General features: G+C 37.1%; 1 protein-coding gene across 9 annotated transcripts in view; it reads right to left on the bottom strand.

Moving 5' to 3' along the window:
- EYA1 (EYA transcriptional coactivator and phosphatase 1) overlaps positions 1 to 23,363 on the bottom strand; it is a 398,871-nt gene that overhangs the window by 217,307 nt on the left and 158,201 nt on the right. The window lies entirely within an intron of this gene.

Here is a 23,363-nt window from a genome sequence, read left to right as displayed (position 1 = left end):
ATAAGAAGTTCCTACTGTGCATTAAGTACTAGGCTTATGAGCATCTGAGCTTGCTATAATCAAGGTAGTTAGTGAAGTGGAAAGAAACATATATCTGGTTAGAGGAACCATGTTTTGTTAAGTAGCAGGCTTCACTATTAAATATTTTAGAATAACATAGTGCCCTTGACTTAGTTAAATCTTGTTGGTGGACATTCACTCCCCCCAAAATAACATTATAGATGACTTTAGGCATCTACAATACCCATGGCTATGAGGGCTCAGTAATCATCCTAGACTGTGTGAGGGCCCTGCAAAAGCTACTACTGGTTGGCGGGGGGGATCATTTTCTGATTACATGCTATATCAAAAAAGGCTTGCAATATGACCCTGTTAAGATAAAGCTAATAAGTGAACATTAGCAAGTTGAGCTCTAAAGGTTGGAAGCCCAGAACAATCACAGCACTTCTACTGGATTTTAAGAACAGCAGATGCTCCCAGTCTTCAGGGCTGATCTTCTCTTTCAGGAACTTTTATAAATTCTGACAGGACACCAGATACTATAACTTTGAAATTATTTGCTTAAAAATTCTAGGCAAAACCAAACATAATGGCTCATTATCAGGAACTGTTTTTAAATGTTACTGTACAAATGTTAATAGAATATCATGCTTGGCATCAACAAGCATTTTTTTGGACACTGAGAAGTATGGAACTCTGGTGTTTGACATTAACGACTGTCTATAATCCTGAATTCTGAGCAGCCAAGTGATCTGGATTAGGTGCGACAATCTGCTTTCGACCATAAGTGAACCCACTGTTCTGCTCTTCTGCATTGAACATGTTTGGCTCTGCTATAGAGATTTTGATTGGTTTGTATTCCGCAATTACTGACAATTGGCATTGTGATATACAAACCAGTCAAAAATGTACTCCACTGTTCCGCATTAAACAGCGTTGGCTGTGCTACACAGTTTTTGATTGGCTCATATTCTGCAATTCCAGCCAGTTGCCATTGCAGTATATGAACCAATCAAATAACTGTTCCTGAGGATGAGAGCCAATGAGAGCTCCTAAATATGTGACTATTCGAGTAGGAACAGTAGGCAATGCTACACACCTATAAACACTGATTTGCATGTGCTCTGGTGATAGGTCTGACTTAAGATGATACCATAAATAATTTACAGTTTAACATTTGTTAATGTAACAACTTTGAGGTCGGTAATGTCTAGAGTAGTGCAGTGATTAATGCTATTAAAATAAAGAGCACAGACATGTGTAAAATTGATATCAGTGAGACTGCAATGATACAATATGCATCTACTGTTAATATTAATTAAAACAGTACCCTTGATATGTTTCAATCTAGTAGTAGCAGCCAGCACCAAGACTGGACAAAAACTAAAAATCTCCTCTGTGCTGGTATTTATTTTTGTAAATAAGAGATATCATCCAAACTGCAACCACGAGTAACTTAAAAGAAGCATTTTTATGGTTTTACAGCAGGACACTAACTATTTGCACTCACCGTGTTGCTCAACAATTTGCCTTATACAGTTTTACAGCTCTTAGCCTTTTCCCCTCGTATTGGCTCTGTGCTTTTAAGAAGTGATGGGTTTGTAACTGAATTGCAACCGCATGATATATTTCGACGTGCAAAAAACAAATACCAAAAGAAAAAAAATGCGACCATCTATTTTTGTGTTAAAATAACTTGAAAATATATTATTACAATACCAGCATTTGATACTGCAGTCTTTCAGTTCCTCTGAAACAGATACCACCATCCTAAGTTCCCATATGCAACAAGTACAAGAAATTGTTTTAATACTTTTCAACAGGCTACAATTTAGGCATGATGATATGATTTTAACCTGTCTTTTAGTCTTGCTCCTCTAAGATTTAACAATGTTCTTATTCATGTTGGGGCTTTTATGGATGTATGCTTTATTAAATAACTGAATTAAGGTATATACTCAGATTCATTATTACTATGTGGGATCTAACATGAAGGATATGATGTCTGAGACTCAAATTTCTATCATTACCTTATTATGTAATTCCTTTATGATTTGTCAGAAAGCTAGATATTTTATGAGGAAAGACCAAAAATACGAGGCAAAAATTTGGGCATTCTGCAAAATTCTGAGCAGCTGAGATGTATGAAGCATGAATATCTGTGTACACATATATGTGCATGTGTGTGTGTGTGTGTGTGTGTGTGTGTGTGTGTGTGTGCGCGTGTGTATATTTTGGTTGAAACGCCATGGCCATGGTCAAGGTGCACTTTTTGTCCAATGTGAAAATAGGGTGCTCCACATTTTGTCTGTTTGTCACACATTGCTATGGTCTGTGTTCCACATTGGCATCTTAGCAGGTTGAGATCTATGCCTGAATGATTTATCAGCAAATGAAACTTTTTATGACAGACAAGGCAAAAATATAAAGTAAAGTCATGGAATTAATGTGAAATCAAGGACAGCAGCAAGTACGCATTACTCCTCAATTAGGTGACTAAAAGTGACTTACTGCTGCTGTTGTTTGTTGATTACTTAACAACAGTCACAGATCTAGTGTGGCAGTACTAGTGTTGAACAAAAAATTATTTGTGAAATCAGTGTAGAGCTACTATTGCTATGACTTATTCTTGTGTGTTTGTGGGGGGGGTGCAGTGAAAGACTAACAAGTTAGCTATAATTTTCTCCACTTTCTAGCATAATCATAATTTTATTTATTTTATTTGCATTTGTTTTCCGGGATATCCACTGGGCCTAGGAATGCCCTTTTTCAGTGGTTACCCAGGGAGAAAAGCTCCATATATTACATATATATTGATGAAATAATGGTACATAATGACTGTTAACAGATTCAAGTTACTAGTAAGCAACATTATACAAAATACAAAAATAATGATTTACATCCAGGTACAATGCACATGCTGATATATAATTAAAATTATGCTTTCTTTTCTTTAAATTTCATCTTGTAGCAGAGGATGCATAAAACTGAGAGGGAGAAGAGTTAAATTAAGTGAAGATAGACAGATATTTCAAAGTGTTAAAGTTGTTAGGAGAGGTTTCTAGTTTCATGTAATGCTGGAAGAATTATTTGAGCAAGTACAGAGTCATAGTTTGGAGAGGTATTTTTGCAGAGACTTCTTGAAAATGGTGTGGTTTGAAGAGGTTCTGATTGTGGTGGGTAAGAAATTCCACACATAATTTCAGGAATTCCGTGTGTGTTTGTGTGTGTGTGTGTGTGTGTGTGTGTGTGTGTGTGTGTGTGTGTGTGTGTGTGTGTGTGTACATGAATGGAGGGTATGGTTGCAATGTATTTAAGAATAACATGTTGAGCATGATTTATTTCACTTATCACAAAGATAGACCTTATATATGAAAGGTTACTACTGTTGTGGGTTTGCATGAGGAGGATCTGTGTGAAAGCCACTACTCATCTCGTCTGGCACAGTGAGTAGCACTACTCTGGTTAAGTTCTTGGCTGTAGATTTATTTTGTGGAATTTGCATGCCCTCCCTTCTCAGTGTCTGTCAATGTGCTCTGGTTTTCGCCAGCACCTCAAAAACATGCAGCAGATTAACTGGAATTCCTCTAGTTTCCCTGAAGGTGAACATGGTATGCATGTGTGAGTGTGTGTGTGTGTGTGTGTGTGTGTGTGTGTGTGTGTGTGTGTGTGTGTGTGTGTGTGTGTGTGTGTGTATGTTTTTAAAACATATCAATGATTTTTAATTTTTAACACACAGTAATAATGGCCATATATATATTTTTTTTGGGTAGCAGTAATTAATAATTATATTTCAAAAGTAAGACATAAAATACATAACAGACCACAGGCACATAGATATTCTAAGGGTCTGGTGATGCCCACACTCAGGACTGTATAAATGGATTTTATCATGGACAAAGTGGTGCCCTCTGCCCTCTGCCATGCCCATTCTAAGACCAGCCCTGCTCAGAGGTGTGTACAGAAGACTGATGTTGCATGGCTGGGGAGTGCAGATGGTGTGGCCATTACTTATTTAATTTTTACCGCAATCAAACACCAGAGATGTGCACAGGAAGTACTGGGCCTGGGGTCAGTGTGGTTATTGTTTCTTTTACTTTTCACACACACCTCAGAGGTATGCTAAGAAGGTTACTATTGCTTGTGTAGGGGCAGTATACTGTTGAGGAGCAACAAGCTGGAATACATTTCTGCGATGATTTATTTTTCACACTTTGCTCACAATCACACATTAGGCATGTATACAGGTGTTTGCTTTTAGAGGATAGGGGTAAAAAGTATGTATGATGGAAGTCAACTAAAATACATGACTGTGGCAGTTTGAACCTTTGCTTTCATCCCAATCTAACACCACAGGGATGCGTAGGTAGTGACTTTTTTAATGGGGGAAGTATCGTCTCAAGCAATTATCTTGTTAGTGTATTGTGAGTTACTATTTTGTCAGCTTTGAACATTAATCCTTGGCCACAACTTATGTCATTCTTTAAAGACAAAAATAAGACTGAAATTATTTTTTACATGTTCATGCTAGGCTAACTGCCCTTGCAAGCCATTTTAAGTCTAGTCAGTTATCCCGCATGAGACTCAAACACTGCATATTGTGTTTGCAAGGCAAACACCTTAACCATTAGGCTACCCTCCCAATCCCATGACTTTTTGTTCAGGATCAAAAGGTTGAGAAAATGCTGTAAAATTCACTTCAGAGCATTGATATCCCAATGGCTGGTCCCCAAACCACCACCGTAATTAGGTTATTTCCTAAACAATTGTTACTGTTCTCTCTTGGCTATATAACATATGTTTATATTGATACAAGGACAATTAAACTGAGCAGCAGCACTGAATTTATTTTCTTTTTTTAATAATGATTTTTGTTCAAGCCACTACTGCATGAAAAAGTTATATAAAACATGTATGTCAGACCATATGGAAAGTCATGGCTTCTTAAAAAAGCTGAAAAAATAAGACAAAATGTGAGAAAGGGAAGAAAGAAAAGTAGCATTCCAGGTGTGGGGAGCTCAGGATGGAAAGTAAAAAAGAGGGGAACACTGGAGGTTGTGTGCAGAGGGGGTCAACTGTAGGCAATGCCTAGGGCACCTTCTCAATGAAGGCCAGCCCTGTAGATTGAGGTATTGTAATGTATCATCACTGAAATTACATGTCAGTCACTGTGAATGTCCCTCTATGAGATCGACCAATATAGTGTGGTACACAGGGCTGCTGTAATGTAAGAGCATTGTAGCTACAGCTCAGTCTGTTTGCACAACTCCTAAAACTGTATTGCATAAACTACAAGGGCACTAAGGAAGGGTGATAGTGACATGGTGATAGTGGAAGTGTCCAAGGGACCCTCAAATTGACACTTGATGGGGCCCCCAAAAGGCTATCACCATTAGTAACATGAGGTAAATATTTCTTGTTATTCTAGTTGTACCCAGCATGCATTTATTTTATGTTATTTAGTTTCTTAGCTAGGATGCTAAAGTCTCAATACTTCATTACAGCAGGAAAAATAACGTCTCTTTTCAACTTTATTTGGTGTTAACAACGTGTTTGCAGGTATAACCACAAAAACAATGTGTGGACCTATTATATTGTACTAATTTCATTGCATTGTTTCTCTGTGGATGACAGTTATGGTTCAACTAAGATATTTCATGCATGTAAAACAAAGATGATAATATAATAATCTTGAAAAGTTTTCCTGAACCTGCAGACATCAATTGCATATTATTATTTCACAGTGCCATTTAACTACCTCTTAAAAAATACTCCAGCTGAATATCAAGTCATTGAAATTGCTATTAGCATTTCATTTCTTCCTACAAAGAGTTATACAACAAAAGAATAATGGATCCTAGAATGTTTCAACCTATTTGGAAATTTCAAAGCTTTTTGTTTTCATTGCTGTCTTAGTAACCTTTATGGCATTTCCCAGTGTCATTTTTAGCCTTCCAGATTTATAAATTGAAGGACAGATACACCAAGGCAGACTTATAGGTTCATAGGTGTGTACTAGGCTAATGACCAGAAGGGTCTCTTTAAGCCTAGCCATGCATCCCACAATTCTAACAAGTTATGCTACCCTTGATAATTGTAAGCAGGGGCTTGGAAGATTAATTATTTACAGTCTGCCTGTGTCTATTAGAACGATCCAAGGGATATCCAGGAAAGAAAAAGGACGCTGCTCGTACAGGTGATATCTTTTATTCCACTAGTGCAACATAAAACGTGGTGCAAACAACAAGTTAAGCGCTTTCAACTGAACAACCTCAGTCTTCATCAGAACAGTGCATTCAAGAGAAAACAGAGTATATATAGTGTCAGTTACTGATTTAGTTCAAAAATTGTGCCAAAACTTTTAAAGTGACACAGTGAATAAATAATAACATGTTTGGCTAAATCCATAGATGCATCCAAAACTCACTATACAAACATGAATATAAATGAATATATTAAAAAAACAACAATGTTTATAATCATAAATATTCAAGATAAAATATAAAATTTATATATATGTAAAAATCCTATATGTTAATTTACTATATAATGATTTATTAAAAATATTGACAATATTAAAAATATTAAAAATACTGCCTACTTGATGAATCAACTATATTATGTGATAATAAATAGTGAAAAATAAATAACATATTTAAATATTAAATATTGATTACTATATAAATACTAGTGTGGCTACCTGACTAAACAAGAAAACAATATATAAACCAAATAAATGTATGAGAAAATTGGTGATACCATATAAAAACAATTTCAACCTAACATGAGTGAACACTTATTGATCAACTTCTAAAAATGGTTTGATACTAATGTGATCATTTAGGCCGGGATATCTAGTGGCATCTGTTCTAATCTGCCATATACTCTCTTTTAATGTCAATTGTACTTTCCAATTCCAATTGTAATTGTCTTGATTAATAATATCTATAATACTAAACAAGAAACTGTGTGTATCACCTTTTTCTATAATGTGTCTATAAAGGGCATTAGTTTTATCCTTCCTACGTATTTTATAAAGATGTTCATAAATACGTTTCTTTAACATCCTTTCTGTCTTTCCTATATAGAATGCGGTGCACACAATACATTTGGCAATATATACTATCTGTTTACTATTACAATTCCCACCTAAACATATAATTTCTGTTTGATTAATGTCACTTAATTTCAACCTACCAACTGTATTTATATATGGACATTGGTGACAAGATCCACACTTCCTACTGGCTTTCTTATCTTTACCATAACAATTAGTTTTCTTATCTGAATGTTCTAACATCCTTTTTAAGTTAGGTGCTACCTTATATACAATAACTGGCTGTTTTCCTAACATCTGTTCCAAATTATTGGATGAAATAACACCCCAATGTCTATTTAATATTTCTTTAATATACTGAACATGTGGAGAGTATGTAAGAATACATACTCTACTGAACTTGTTGTCTTTACTATAACGATCACCATCTACTGACTCTTGAACACCTAACAAAGGTTTATATCGAAATCCCCATTGTGTAGATACATATTGGATAACATTATTAAGTAACTTGTCTGGATAGCCTCTATTCTTAAACATAGAATATAATAACTTGAGATCTTCTTCCATTACTTCTTTAGTGGATGACATCCTTGCTATCCTGATGCTTTGTCCTTTTACTACATTCTTAAACATAAATGGTGGATGGTTACTATTATACTGAATGTAGTCATTGGAAAAAGTAGGTTTTCTATAAATTTTAGATGCATATCCAGTACTAGTGTTGCTAATATATGTGTTCAAATATGCTATTGCATTTTTATTGTAATTATAGGTGAATTTTAAAAAATCTGTAGTATTGTAAAGAAATGTAATAAATTCTTCTATCGTCTCTTTGGGGCCTTTCCATATAATGAACAAATCATCCAGATATCTGGCGTAAAATACCACTTGGTCATAATATGGGCTCTTGAATAAAAATTCATTTTCCCATTCTAACATAACCATATTTGCGAAAACAGGCGCACAAGACGCCCCCATGGCAACGCCAGTTTTCTGTCTAAAAAATTCCCCTTGAAAGGTGATATAGTTATATTCAAGAACAAGAGACATCATTTCAGTTAACACACAAATGTTGTCCCAGCTATATCCAGAATATTTCTTTAAACTATTGGAAAAGAATTCTAATCCTGTCTCTTTGGGTATACATGTATATAAATCAACTATATCTATAGTGATAAATATGTAGTCTTTACTCCATTTATCAGCAGTAAGGTTGTTCAAAAAACTCCAAGAATCCTTCATAATATGAGGCATAGCCTTGTATATATGTTTTGTCCATGAATCAATTAATACACCAGTATTCTAGGTTTTGGATTTAGATCCAGAAATTATAGGTCTATATGGTGGATCCTCCACAGATTTATGTACTTTAGGAATACCCACAATTTTGGCTAATATAGGGTAATCTGTGTTAAGAAATGTATAGATCTCATTACTAATTCTATTGTCTATCAAAAAATCTTCTAAAATGAGGTCTATTCTTTTATACCCTATATTAATTTCATTAAGAGAAATGACTTCATAGTTACCTGAGTCATACAGCAAATTATGTATTTTGTTATTGTAATCTAAAGTATAACTAATAACAATTCCGCCCCCTTTGTCGGGTTTCATAATGCGGACTTCTTTGTTCTGTATAATATCTTTTAAAACCTTTCTTTCATTCTTAGTTAAATTATCACAATAACTATATTTACCACCTATATTTGTATGTATATGATGGTTTAACCAATAAACATCTTTATTCACCATCCGTTCATAATTACTAATTTGCTGGTTACTAACTGGTACATATGTACTTTTCTTCTTTAATTCACTATTGAAGTGAATGTTGGAATTATCTTGGGGTCCAAACTGTAAAGCCAGATTGAGTCTCCTACAATATAGTTTGATCTCTTTAATGGTATCTACCAAATTGATCCGAACTGTGGGTATGAATTTCATGCCTTTGCTCATTAAATGAAAAAAATCTTCTTCAATGACTAAGTCAGTATAATTATACACGTTAAGGCCATTATGACTGCTCACTATCTGTTGTATTTTGTCAATGTGATCAAGATGACTATTGTTCGTTACTGTAGAAGGCTGAATAAACTGATTGTAAGACATATCTATTAGTTCACTGGTATGTTCTAGTATAACTATATTTTCCTCAAGAGTAACCTTATTTTCTGTTACGTCATAGATATTATCATAACAACTAGTGAAATGTTGATCACCACTAACAGAACAATGTGAAATAGGAGTCAAAACAAACTCGAAGAGAGGTTCTGTGGCTATATCTACTCTTTTAATTAATTCCATTGATTGCGTGGATTGTTGTATTTGGGGACTGGAAAATATCTCCTCCCCCGAAAATTTTCTTCCCTATTGGTACTTCTATTTCTATTTCTAAATGCTGTTTTTTCTTCTATAAACACATTCTCTTTCCTATCCACAGGCCATATATATGCTCTATTGTTCTCATACGCTTCTATATCCCTTCTTAATTTTCTATCTTTCCTCTCAAAAATATTCTTAACTTTTTCTTGTGTGACATCAAACTGTTTATAATATAGATCTTTCCATTTATAAAAATCACAATGTTTAATTATAATGTTGTTCATACATTCTACCTCATCAGCTAACTTAATCATTTTCTCATCATTATATTTAATTAATGTTCTCAAATATAGCAAACCAAAGTTGTCAAACAATTCATTAAATTCCTTTTTCATTTCACTAGTATAATATATACCCAAGGGTAACTTAAAAAATCTGATACCCTTGGGAACAATCTTAGTGTTTAAACATTTTGATAAGTAAGCAATATCTATTTTTGTGTTTTTATACTGCAACAACTTCTTACTGAAGCTGTAAATCATTTCTTTTAAATTATTTTGTTTAAAATGTCCAGTATTAAAAACCAAATCCTGTTTCTTATTGAGTCCATAATCAAAATTGTATTCATCCCCTAAAAATTGGTTAAAAAATCCACTATGCATATCATCGCACATACTGTTATTCACAATGATATCATTATGTTCATTGTGCTTATTTGTCCACTTATTATCAACAAAAGAACTTGTCATATGTGAGACAGTACCTGCTTTTTTATATTTTCAATATTTTTAATAAATCATTATATAGCAAATAAACATATAGGATTTTACATACATATAAATTTTATATTTTATCTTGAATATTTATGATTATAAACATTGTTGTTTTTTAATATATTAATTTATATTCATGTTTGTATAGTGAGTTTTGGATGCATCTATGGATTTAGCCAAACATGTTATTATTTATTCACTGTGTCACTTTAAAAGTTTTGGCGCAATTTTTGAACTAAATCAGTAACTGACACTATATATACTCTGTTTTCTCTTGAATGCACTGTTCTGATGAAGACTGAGGTTGTTCAGTTGAAAGCGCTTAACTTGTTGTTTGCACCACGTTTTATGTTGCACTAGTGAAATAAAAGATATTACCTGTACGAGCAGCGTCCTTTTTCTTTCCTGGATATCCCTTGGATCGTTCTATAGTTGTGCGTTTCAGAGTTTCACTTGCATTTGTGTCCATTAGAAACATAGGTGTCAGACCAGGGATGAATTTCCTGTTCCCCATCCAACTGTCCATGATACACTTGAATTGGCTTATGGTGGAACTCTGCTTCACTTGGATGGGGACCCCGTTACAGGGAAGGGTAGTCAATGAGATACATTCCTGTCATTCCAGCCGGTCATATTTATATGAAAGGCAAGGTTTACATCTTTTGAATGTGTAATTCTGGTGCTGTTTGTTGTACAGATATACAGGAGGTCCATCAGGGTGATGTCTGACAGTGCCTTGTATGCCAGGTGTAGATCTACCGTCAACAACCTTTAGCAGAGAGAATACAATGATAGGGCCTTGAGGCTGTCTGTATGAGACATATTACTTATGCCCTGTAATCTGTAGACTTGCATCCTCTCAGGCATCAATTGCATTATACCATATGAAGAAAGCTGCAGCAAGCAGTTGCTGCAGATTAAAACATTTTACTATTGATGGCTTGTTATTTAATTCAGTCTGAATTTGAAAAAAAAAAAAAAGCAATCATATAATTAATCAGAAATGTCTAACACAAAGACTCTGCAGGACTCCTGGCATGGCATCCCATTAAACATATGCATCCTGCTGACAATAGCATCACATGCAGGAATACAGGCATAGTACCAAAAGCACGCACGCAAAAATCAAATGCTGATTCACTCATATCTCTGGAATGCCTGTGGATTTTATAAATGAAGCCACTAAAAGAGGAAAATTGTTATTGCTGCCAGATATGATTTACTTGTCAACACTGTAGAACAGTGCAGAGATTGGAAAGAACTGTCTGTACTTGTTATGCTAAATGGAAAAAAAATAAAATAAATGTAGTCATCCTTAAAGTAGCACAACATTATAATGGTGTCTTGTAGTGTTATTAGATGTCAGAGACATACTCCAGTCACATGTAGGCAACAGACCAGGAAAACAAACAGCATGACTCGACTTTGTTTGCATGTCCTGTTCATGAGCTCAGAACTCTTCTAAAATGTACTGTTTTACTTACTCTGGGGTTTGTCCCATTCCATTAACTTCAAAATATGGACTGCAGAACTCATCAATTTTAAACTGGCAAAATTATGACCTCAAGTGTATAAGAATCTCCTCCAGTGTTAACATGCAAACATAGCAAAAAGTGTGGTGGGAATCGTTCAGGAGTTAATAAAAATAATGTTTGAAGGACCCATAAATCTGATGAATAGAAATATCCATTTTCTTATTTTAATAGCACAGACAGGTGAAGGAATTTAGATAACCTATCCACGATAATAAAGGTTTTTTTTTTTTGAAAATTCAGCATATATTGGAACAGTAAATATAAACAACATAAAGTTTCTAAGTATAAAACTCAAGAACAGAAACAATTACCTGTTAGGTTTTTGTTTTGTTAGCTCTAATAAATTGTGGCTGGATTTATTATTTACACACAGATATACCAATATTTCCAAATATTGTCTGCCACTAAGAGACTGAAGAGCAGATTCATGTTAATAAATCATGCCTTGCTCACCAAAATGAACCTAGTGAGGTGGAACAGGTTGCCAGACAAATTGCTTTACTAGCTATCTAATGCATGAAGGCAATGCAGATTTAATGTCCGTATAGCTATTTACTTGCTAACGTAGTTTGCACTAAACCACAGCTTAGAAGAAGGCACCCTCCCTATCAGTGACCACTGGGATTACAATATGAATATATCAGCAAATCTAATTTAGAAAAGTAGAACTCTATCCGTTATCAATTGTTGAGACTGTAGATGTATATTAATGCACATTCTGTGATGTTAATATATTCCTTGAAGCAAACATGATTTTTGAATAGTAGGTGCAATAACAGACATAATGTTCTAATGAACAAACACATATGCAGCTAAATCCAGATCTCTCACACTTCAAGTAATCCAAGCCATATGCAAGCTTAGAAATTTTCAGTCAGTGTTCAGTTCTGGTGTCATTCTGAGATTTAATGGCATTGCTTAGTTTTTATTAACATTAAATCAGGTATGGGAAAATGCTAGGTTTTTTTACAGTGAGAAATGAAGCCTGGACAATGGTAAGCACAAGAAAATATTTACTGACTTTATATATTAGTAATGATGTTTATGGACTAAGTAGGTGGAATTTAGACAACAGAAAGTATTTATTGATATTGCCTCAGATAAGATACAAACACAGTCAGATCCATAAATATGTGAGGAGAAGATACATGGCCTACTAATTTTTACATGGCTGGTGTTTACACCTCTGACTGGCTAGGCCTGACTCCTGAGAAAAGTTCATTGCACTCTGGCTATAGCTTATGTGAGAATTGTACAACGGGAGGATTACCCCAATAAATATGGAATTTAGTGCCCGATGTTATCCATCGCATAATTTTATGTGTCTTTACCACTGTCCTTTCACATTTCATAATATAATTTACATTAGCATTGACTTCCTCTCACATTTTTTCTCATCTCTTTTGCTAAGGGCCACTCCAACAAGACTGCATATTTTTCCACCTTTTGGTCTTCCATGATACTTAAATTTTCACATGTTAAATCTGCGTCTTCCACATCTATGCCTATTCTACCAATATTTATTTCATCCCTATAGAAGCTGATTTTTTAATTTGCTCATTTGTTAGTGAGATCATCCATCTCTTAGCCTTTTCTCATGAGCTAAACTGCAAGAACAAGAAGAAACTTACAATACCCCCATTTTTTTCTTGTAGCACTTCCTCAGTTATATCCTTTGATGTGATACGGTGTGATATTTAGGCAGACAACAAAACCATACTGCAGGGAAAAATAAGATATTTGAAGACAAATACAGGTGAAGGTCTGCATACCAAAATGAACAATAGCATGGCAAAACTGTCACACTAATGATTCTGCAAACATTACACGATACAAGTTGCTTATAAGCACTGAAACTATGAATAACAAAGAATTACAGAAAACAAAGAAGTTATAATCACATGTGATCAATTAATACCAGCAGTTAAGAAAGTAGAAGTAAGAAAAGCAGACATACCAGGCATAAAAGAAAATGGAAGTGATAAAAGTAACGTTATTTGTTATTATTTTATTAGTGTGTGTGTTTGTGTGTATGTATTTACATGTGGCTAGGGTTCTCCTCAAGCATGCCTAGCTAACTGTTGACATTTTCATTGTCAACCTTTTATGGTCAGCATTTTGCTGTGTCGATCAAGGAGAGGGAGATAGTTGTAGATATAAATATATCTATATCTATATCTATATCTATATCTATATCTATATCTATATCTATATCTATCTATCTATCTATCTATTGGCCTAATTAAATAATAGAATGAAGCAAATGTCGGTGTGAAGAATATTGATACAAAATTTTCAGTAATGCAGACATCACTATGCTACTATGCATGCACCTAGTAACAAACTCAATATGTGCAAAATAAAAATCAAGGAAAAAAAAAAGAAAACATTGTTTTATTGCAGGGGGCATATATAAACACATATCTATCTATCTATCTATCTATCTATCTATCTATCTATCTATCTATCTATCTATCTAAATTTAAAGTTAAGATATCTTCCCAGGCCAAGGATAACCTTAAGCTATGCCAAATCCTTAAAGGCAACACACAATAGTGTGCTAAACTGGTTATAAATAGAACAATGTTCAATGAGCTAGAAAATTTAGCATATCTATTGGCTGACAAATTCACCTCGAAGTTCATCCTCTCACTCCCATCCAACTGCCCCCAAAAATAACATCACCAATTCTTGATAGGGAGCAGGTGCTAAATATCCTCTCTAAGCCCAAAAATAAAATCTTGATGGGCCCCAGAAGTGTTCTGGGATGCCTTTTTAACAGTCTGAAATATGACCTATCAGGGCCACAGGAGTCTCTTTTCAACCATAGCTTCCAAATAAACATTTGTGTCACTTGAAAAAAAAGGAGTCCTACAGTTATCCCTCTGCACAATGGTGGACCATCAATCCTGGGAACTAAACTACTGACCAATTGGTCAGACCAGTCTCAGCTGCAAAGCCACAGAAAGAATTATCATGGAAATGCTTATTAATTAGACATGAAACCTTCAGATGCCTGACCCAACCCATTTTGATTTCATCAAAATTAGTTCGTGCCTACTAAAAACCTGAAAGACTTTTTTGAGAAGGTTGCCAAGACAATGGACCAGGATTGATTGGAGCATACTGCCTATCCTGACCTGACTAAGGCATTTGATACAATACTCCACTTCTTCATTGTTAATAAACTCAAGGAATTAGGCATAAACCCCTATGTAATGTGGTGGGTAGTCAACTAGCTCACAGATAGGACCCAAGAAGTTAAGATTGGGGAGACCACCTCCACTAACAAGCCTGTCACCAGTGGAGTTCCTTGAGGGTCTATGCTGGGTCCCCTCCTGTACTAGTCTTGGCAAACTTGTGCTGTGGCATTTGCGTTAAGTACTGTGCTCTGTAAATAGTTAGGTAGGGGTTCTATTCTCACTGCAGTCAAATGTGTTTGTGCATTCAACAATCAGTATGGTGACAATTTTGCACCCCTCCATGATAGTCCAAAAGAAATACCACATAACACAATCCCCTCCAACCATTACTAGAGAACAGGACATTAATGCACTTTCCAAGGTCAAAAACACTGCATTGGTGGGTCCAGATAACATCCCGGGATGTTTACTAAATAGCATGAAATACGACCTCTCTGGTCTACTTGAACAACTTTTCAAATGGAGGCTTTGTGCCTAATGAATAGAGGATGGCTACAGTCATTCCTCTGCACAAAGGAGGTCCAACCATTGATATGAGTAAATATAGGCCCATAAGTCTTACCAGCCTCGTATGTAAGGCCATGGGAAGAATCATCATGGACATAATAAATGAGAACATAGGTCTCCTGCAAACACTGAATTCATCAAAGTTTAGCTTTGTTAAAGGAAGGTCAAGCCTATTAAATCTAGTGGATGTTGAGAATGTAATCAAAGCATTGGATGAAGGTAAGACTGTGCACATGGTTTACCTTGACCTGACCAAGGCTTTTGATACAATACCTGGCTCAGGCATTATAGACAAGCTCACTAATTTAGGTATAAACCCTTTTAACACCCACTGGATAGTCAACTGACTCACTCATTTTATTTATTTATTTATTTGCAGTTGGTTTATTTATTTATTTGCAGTTGGTTTACCAGGATAGTCCATTGGGCCAATAAGAACCCGTTTTCAATGGAGTCCTGGGGAGAAAAGCTCCAAAACAAAGGTTACAAAAGAGATTACAGCAGTTTACAATTTCAATCATTTGTAAGTTAAAGACAAAGCTTTAAAACATTGGTAAACAAAAAAGACTACAGCAGTTTACAATTGTGGTAATTTGTGGGTTCAAGACAGAACAAAGATTAAGCATTTACAAAGGAATTTTTTTTTTTTTTTTTTTCATTTTGTAGAAACACTAAGATTTAAGCAGGTATAATAAAAATGTTAAGGTTACATTTTGTAGAAAAACAAAGCATTGCTGCAGTAAATATATAGTTTCTTGAGTGAAATAGTAGAATAAAAGAATTATAAGATGTCATTACAGTTGGCTTATTATTCGGTGTCTGGTAATATATGGTAAAGCTGCCCATAGGAAGTGAAGAATAGGCTAGGAGGGGTGGGAGCAGGAGCATTCCCATGAGGATGTTAGATGTGAGTGCAGTGATTTTTTAAAAGCAGGGAGGTTGGTGGTGATACGGATGGAGGGAGGAAGGGAGTTCCATAGGCGTGCCATTGCAAAGGACAGGAGGTTTTGTCCTGGAGAGTGACGGGGTTTGTACAGTTCTATTAGGTTTTGGTTATTAGATCTTAGGAGTCTTTGTGGCAGGTGCATTTTAAAGGTAGAGCTGAGAGAGGGACAGAGGGAGGGCTGAAAAATTAGTTTATGAGCAAAAGTAAGCTGAGTATAGGAGAGATGGTTGGGAAGCTCTAGCCAGTTAAGTTTGTGGAGAGATACACAGTGATGGGTAGATGATTTGTGGCTAGTTGCAAATTTGGCAATTTTATTATAACAAGAGGACAGTTTTGTTTTGAGAGAGGATTGTAGGTTTGTTAGCAGAGGGCACCATAAAGGAGGGAAGGGATGAGAAATGTAGTAGCAAGAGTGAGCTTAGTAGATGTAGTGAGGAATCGATTGTGTCGATAGAGCATGCCAAGTTTTTGGTGGGGTTTTTTTATGTTTAGTTGTAGGTGGTTATTGAATTTAAGCTGGTCGTCAATCTGGACTCCTAGTAGTTTGGTTTCAGATACCAGTTCAAGAGGTGTGTTATTCTGGCTAGTGATGGAAAATAGTTTTCTATCAATGGTGTTGGTTTTTGAGGGGGTAAATACCATAAGTTTGGTTTTTGATGCATTGAGTGCTAGATGATTGTCCATCATCCACTGTCCTGTGGTAGAAAAGGTGTCTTGAGTCAGTTTTAAGAGAGCAGGGATGGATGTGGCTGAACAGATAATTGTGGAATCATCTGCATATTGAATAAGTTTAGCATGAGGTATTGAGTGGAAGAAATTATTTATAAATATATTGAAAAGGAGAGGACCCAAAATGGAACCTTGGGGGACACCAGTGGGTGTGTTAAGGAAAGAGGAGATGGCTTTTTTCCACTTGACAGCTTGTTGCCTGTTGGAGAGATAGCTGGTGAACCAATTGAGAGAGGAATGGGATAGGTTTAGGTTAGATAGTTTAGTTAGGAGAAGGTTATGAGAGATAGTATCAAAGGCCTTAGAGAGGTCAAGAAAGAGCGTAGATACAGTAGAGCCAGAATCTCTGGCTTTATTTACAGTTTCCAGGAAGGAAAGGAGGGCAGTCATGGTGCTGTGGCCGGGTCTGAATCCGTGTTGTGTGGGAGTTAGTAAGTTATTATCTAAGAGATAGGGAAGGAGTTGAAGATGAATACATTTCTCTAGAAGTTTTGATATAGGAGAGAGGATGGCAATAGGACGAAAGTTAGTAATATTGTTATTATTGCCTCCTTTGTGCAGGGGAATGATGAATGCCCTTTTCCAGAGTTTGGGTACAAGCCCTTCTTGGATAGAACGATTGATTAGGATGCTGATGGGGAAGGCAATGGCTTCGGCAGCTATGCTGAGGAAGGATGAGGGAATGTTATCGGGGGCATTGGTGCATGGTTTTAGTTTTTGTAGGAGTTTTCTTATGGTAGAAGTAGGAATGGGTTTTAGGGAGAATGGTGGGAGTTGAGTGATTGGAGATGAAGGGGATGACAAGAGGGGGGATGCAGAAGCAGGGGGTGAGGTGTTATTAGAGAAGGATGAGGTTAGTTTGGTAATAGAGTCTATGAAAAAAGAGTTGAATTGGGTAGCCAGATCTATATCTAGTGCATTTGGGTCTGGGGTTGGGTTTTCTGCTGTGCCAGGTTTTAGGAGGGTAGTGATGCCTTTCCAGAATTTTTGAGGATTGGTTTTGTGGTTGTTTTGGAGTAAGGAGAAGTAATTCTGTCGATCTGCTGTGATAAGTTTTTTACGGAATTGCAGAGTGTTTTGAATTCATTAAGGGTGGTTGGAGTTTTGCATCTTTGGTACTGTGCCCAAGTTTTGTCTCTAAGTCGCATGACAGTTAGTGTGTTTTTTGTTAGCCAGGGGGCGGAGTTGTTTCGTATTCTTTTGGTATTTATGGGGGCAAGACTATCCAGTAGTTTAAGGAAAGTTGTATTGAAGTGTGCAACAGCATTGTCCAAGGGTAGTGTTTTTAGGGGGTTCCAGTTTATTGATTTTAGGGAGTCTGAGAAGGTTATTGGGTTGAAGTTTTTAAGGTTCCGAGTGCTGATGTAATTATGAGTTACATGTAATGGAGATGGAAGTCGTCTAGTGAAAATGGGAAGGTGGTCACTGAGGGAGTCAGGAAGAGTTCCACTATCAGTGTAGTAGTGGGGGTGAGAGACTAATATCCAGTCTAGGGTACTGCCACTGGAGAAGTCTTTAGAGGGCCTGGTAGTGAGTTAGATTAGCTGAGAGTACTTATATAGGTTGATGTTTAGGGGGTGTGTAGGAGAATTAATGGAAGACCAATTGATATTTGTGTCTCCCATGAGAATGGTTTCATTACTGATATTGGTAGAAAGCCAGGATAGGATATCCTCAAGTACAGAGGTATTATCTCCAGGGGGGATCTAAAGTGAGGATATGCAAATTTGTTTGTGTTTATTTAATTGAAACAGAGCTAGAACTAATTCAGCATTGGAGAAGTGAGGAATGGGTTTGTTGTAGGGAGTAATGGACAGGGTGGATGAGTAGAGTAGAGCTACCCCACCACCCTTCTTGTGGGCCCTGCCTTTTCTGATGATAGAGTAGATTGGTGGCACTATTTCAATATCTTTTATGTGAGGTTTTAACCAGGTTTCAGAAATAGCTAGGATGTCAGGTTTGTTGTTGAGAGGCCAGGCATGGAGATTGGGGATTTTGTTAACTATGCTTTGGGCATTTAGAGAAGCAAATAGGATGGATTTAGATGTAGGGGAAGTAGTGTTTGGGCCTGGATTAGGGTGTATATCTCCAGATAGGAGTATGGTTGTTAGGTGTTGGATTATGTTGATGAGATGTTTGGATTGCCTTGTTTGTATATTGTATAGGTCCCAGAAGGTCAAAAGAGGTGAGGCTACCTCCACCAAGAGGCCAGTCACTAGTGGAGTAGGGGCCCACTCCATTTTGATATCTATTTCTCTGAAATGAAAGCAAATGCTGAATGCTTAAGGATGACTAAGTTTGCAGATGACTGCAAGAAGAGGAGTATCATCGACTCCCCTGCAAATACTAGCATTCTTCAAGAAAGTCTATCTCTCTAACTATCAAATGGTAACAAACCCATTGTATTCAATTCAATGCTAAGAAATGCATAATTGTACCTTTTGGGAAATCAACCATTCCTGCTAATGTCAATGTTGAAAAGTCAAACCAGTGATCAGGGATTTGGATATACATGTAGACATTAGCCTTACCTTTGACCACCACATGGCCACAGTGGTGAGGAAGTCCTTTTATTTTGTACAACTTATAAGTAAAGACATGGCATCTAGGTCCAAAGAGGTCACTGTCCCATTGTACTCTGCCCTTATCAGATGAATCACAGAATACATTGCTCCCTTTGGTATGTACCAGACCAGGAATATTCAGCAAATAGAGCAACCTCAAAGGTTCCTTACAAAAAGAACACAAGGTGTAACAAACCTGCCTTATGAAGAGCACCTTAAAGCCCTTTCCCTCTACTCAGTCTCTTATAGTTTGCTGAGAGGTGATCTATACCTGGCTTACAAGGCATCCACAAACCCCACACTTATGAATCTCCTATATATTCATAAGTCAAAGAGTACTAGAAATACAAGGTCTAGGGATCTGAATTTTGTCTGTGACTTAAACAAAGCACAACCTAGAAATTGGATGGGGAATAGTAAATTTTCACTGGGCCTGGCACCCATGTCCTTATGGACAGGGGTAGCTTATTAATACCTGGCCCTCAATGTCCTATTTGGATGCAGGAAATCATTATTCTTTTGGAAAAACTTGGCTAGGCTTAGAAAGGCCTAAACAGATTGTTAGCTTAGTAAGAGTCTGTGAATCTATGAATTTATGAATCTACTTCATGGAAGTCAATGTCAAGGCCCTCTGAATAACCAAGTTTGCAAATGTCTGGCCCAGAAATTGTAGTTTATTGGCTGTTTGGGCAGTTTTTTCCATCTGTCTCAACTTTCTGGTTTTAAAGCCCGTGTTTGCGCTTGATCCCCATCTTTCCCATAACTAGTCTAGTCCAGGTACAGATTTGCTGCATCCAGGACTGTTTGTAAGCTCTGTGCTAGTGCAAAATAGCACAAAATATACTGAACCTACTGATATTGCCAACATCCAGGCAGATAGATTCAGTGCAAACTTCACCTCCCTCTCACCTTCAAAAGGGCCCACAACAATACCGGAAAAGTGTTGTGTCCCGGAAATCACAGAATCACAGGTGAAAACAGCCCTTTTAAAAGCCAAAAACACAGCATCAATGGGGCCAGATGGTCTCCCAGGCTGCATCTTGCATGAACTACAGAACGAACAAACCCCCAACCTAAACACGCGTTCAGCCTCAGCCTCTCCGCAGGCAACGTGCCCATAGAATGGTGCAACGGTTATTCTGCTCCACAAAGGAGGGGCCACAACTGACCCTGGTAACTATTGCCCCATAAGCCTGACTAGCCTGGTCTGCAAGGCTATGGAGCGCATCATCATGGAACTCATTAACAAAGACATTGGGAACCTCCAAACACTTGACCTGACCCAGTTCGGCTTTGTTAAGGGCAGATCATGCCTACTAAACCTGGTTAACTTCATTGAGACAGTCACCAAGGCCATAGATGAGGGAAAGGTGGTTCACACAGCCTACCTTGATCTCACCAAGGTGTTCAACACCATTCCTCACTTGGGTATTATAGAAAAACTCACCAGCCTAAACATAAAACCCTACGTCACAAGATGGGTTGCCAACTGGCTTACAGACAGAACTCACACGGTAAGAATAGCAGGCTCCATGTCCAACTCTAAACCAGTCACAAGTGGTGTCCTGCAAGGCTCAGTTCGGGGACCCCTAATGTTTGGCATATATTTCTCAGAAGTGCAGGCAAACACAGGAGGACTATGGCTAAACAAGTTTGCCGATGACTGCAAACTGGGAGCCATAACTGACTCTCCGGCTGACACTGACATCCTTCATAAAGGCCTTACTGAGACAGACACCTGGTGTCAAAGTCATGGCCTCAAGCTAAATGCCAAAAAATGCATAGTCATCCCGTTTGGGAAAAACAAAACCCCCACGAATTACCACATAGGCAGCAGCCCCCTTAATACAGAAGAGGTAATAAGAGATCTGGGAACCCAGGTAGATAGTAATCTCTCCTTTGACAATCATATTGCCAAAATAGTTAGGAAATCCTTCTATGTGGCCCATCTAATTACTAAGGGGTTCGCATCTAGAAATAAAGAAGTTATAGTGCCCCTCTACTTATCATTCATCAGACCCATCATAGAGCACAACGCCCCATTTGGGATGTACCTCACAAGACACTTCCAACAGCTGGAAAGACCACAAAAGTACCTCACCAAGAGGATTACTGTTCTCAAACATGTGTCCTATGCAGCCTGACTGAAAAAACTAAAGCTGTACTCAGTGGTATATCGTTTACTCAGAGGTGATCTCTGCCTGACTTACAAAGCCATGTCCAACTCAGAATTGATGGACATGCTCCACCTAAAAAAATCCAAGTCACTGCAAGCCATGCGCTCTAGTGAGCTAAACCTCACCACAATAATAAATAGAACATGCTGGAGGGATAGATTCCTGTCACAGAGACTCCCCATGCTTTGGAACAAAATTCCTAACTACATTAGGCCACTAACACTCTTCAAGGGATGCCTTGACAAGTGGATGGGTAACAGAAAATACACCCCTGGGATCACTTCATTGGCTCTGCTTGACAGAGGCTCAGTTAATTAATCAATGGGGCGGCAAAAGCCAACACACTCTGGCTAGGCTTAAAAATGCCCTTGGGCAGATAGCCTAGTACCTACCTATGAACCTATGATTGCAAACTAGGAGTAGTCATTAAACTTCCCCAAGACACAACCATCTTGCAGAAAGGCCTAACACAGACAAATGACTGGTGCCAAAGCCATGATTTAAAACTCATTGCCAAGAAATGCAAAATAGTACCTTTGGGAAGCTGTCAACCCCAGGGAAACTACCTCATTGTTTTAACAGCCCTAAGAATAGAGTCAGTAGTCAGGGACTTGGGGGATACATATTGATAGTAACCTGGCTTTCAACCAACATGTCTCTAAGGTAGTAAGAAACTCATTCTATGTCATTTAACTTATAAGTAAGGGCATGGCATCCAGGTCTAGGGAGGTTATAGAGCCACTTTATTCAGTCCTCATCTGACTCACCAGTGAGTATAACACCCCCTTTGGTAAGTACCTGACCAAGCACATACAACAACTGGAATGTCCTCAGAGGTTTATCACAAAAGAAAAAAAATTACAGAGAGTAAAAAAAATGTCCTATGCGGATCACCTCAAAGCCCTATCTCTGTAGTCTGTTTCCTATAGATTGTTGCCAGGTAATCTATGCCTGGCATACCAGGCACCCATGGATCCTACTCTGATAGACCTTTTATTTATCCACAAAATTAACAGAGTCAGAACTACTACAGCCAAGGAATTACATTTTGCTTATAATATAAAAAGGACATGTTGGAGGGACAGGTATGTGTCTCAAAGAATTCCCATTCTCTGGAACAGGCTTCTCAGTTATGTGAATTAAAACCCTTCCATAACCCCATTAAAGTGCAACCTGGACCAGTAGGTGAGGAACAAGAAATGCACCCTTGGTCTGGCACCTATGTCTCTGATGGACAGAGGCAGTAATTAAATCATGTCGTAGCTAACATATACCCCTTATAATAACCACTAAAGCACAATAACTCATGAAAGACATTTGGGTTGCATGGCTAAGCTTGTAATGGTCCCAGTGGTCATTGGCCTAGCATAAACGTATGAACCTATCTATATGTATATGTATGCCTTCACTGTTTAAATCCAATTGCCTTTTGCTTTGGCTACTCTCCTTTGAAGTGTAACATTTGCACGGTTTTATTAACAGTGATAGGGATCATGAAAAATGAATGCATTATTCCAAGAAATATGATTCACAAAACTTTGAGTTCT

This window comes from Protopterus annectens, chromosome 3.part1 (genome assembly GCF_019279795.1).
Source record: "Protopterus annectens isolate FY-2018-M chromosome 3.part1, PAN1.0, whole genome shotgun sequence".
Taxonomy (NCBI): Eukaryota; Metazoa; Chordata; order Ceratodontiformes; family Protopteridae; genus Protopterus; species Protopterus annectens.
This window is presented reverse-complemented; position numbering and strand designations above follow the sequence as displayed.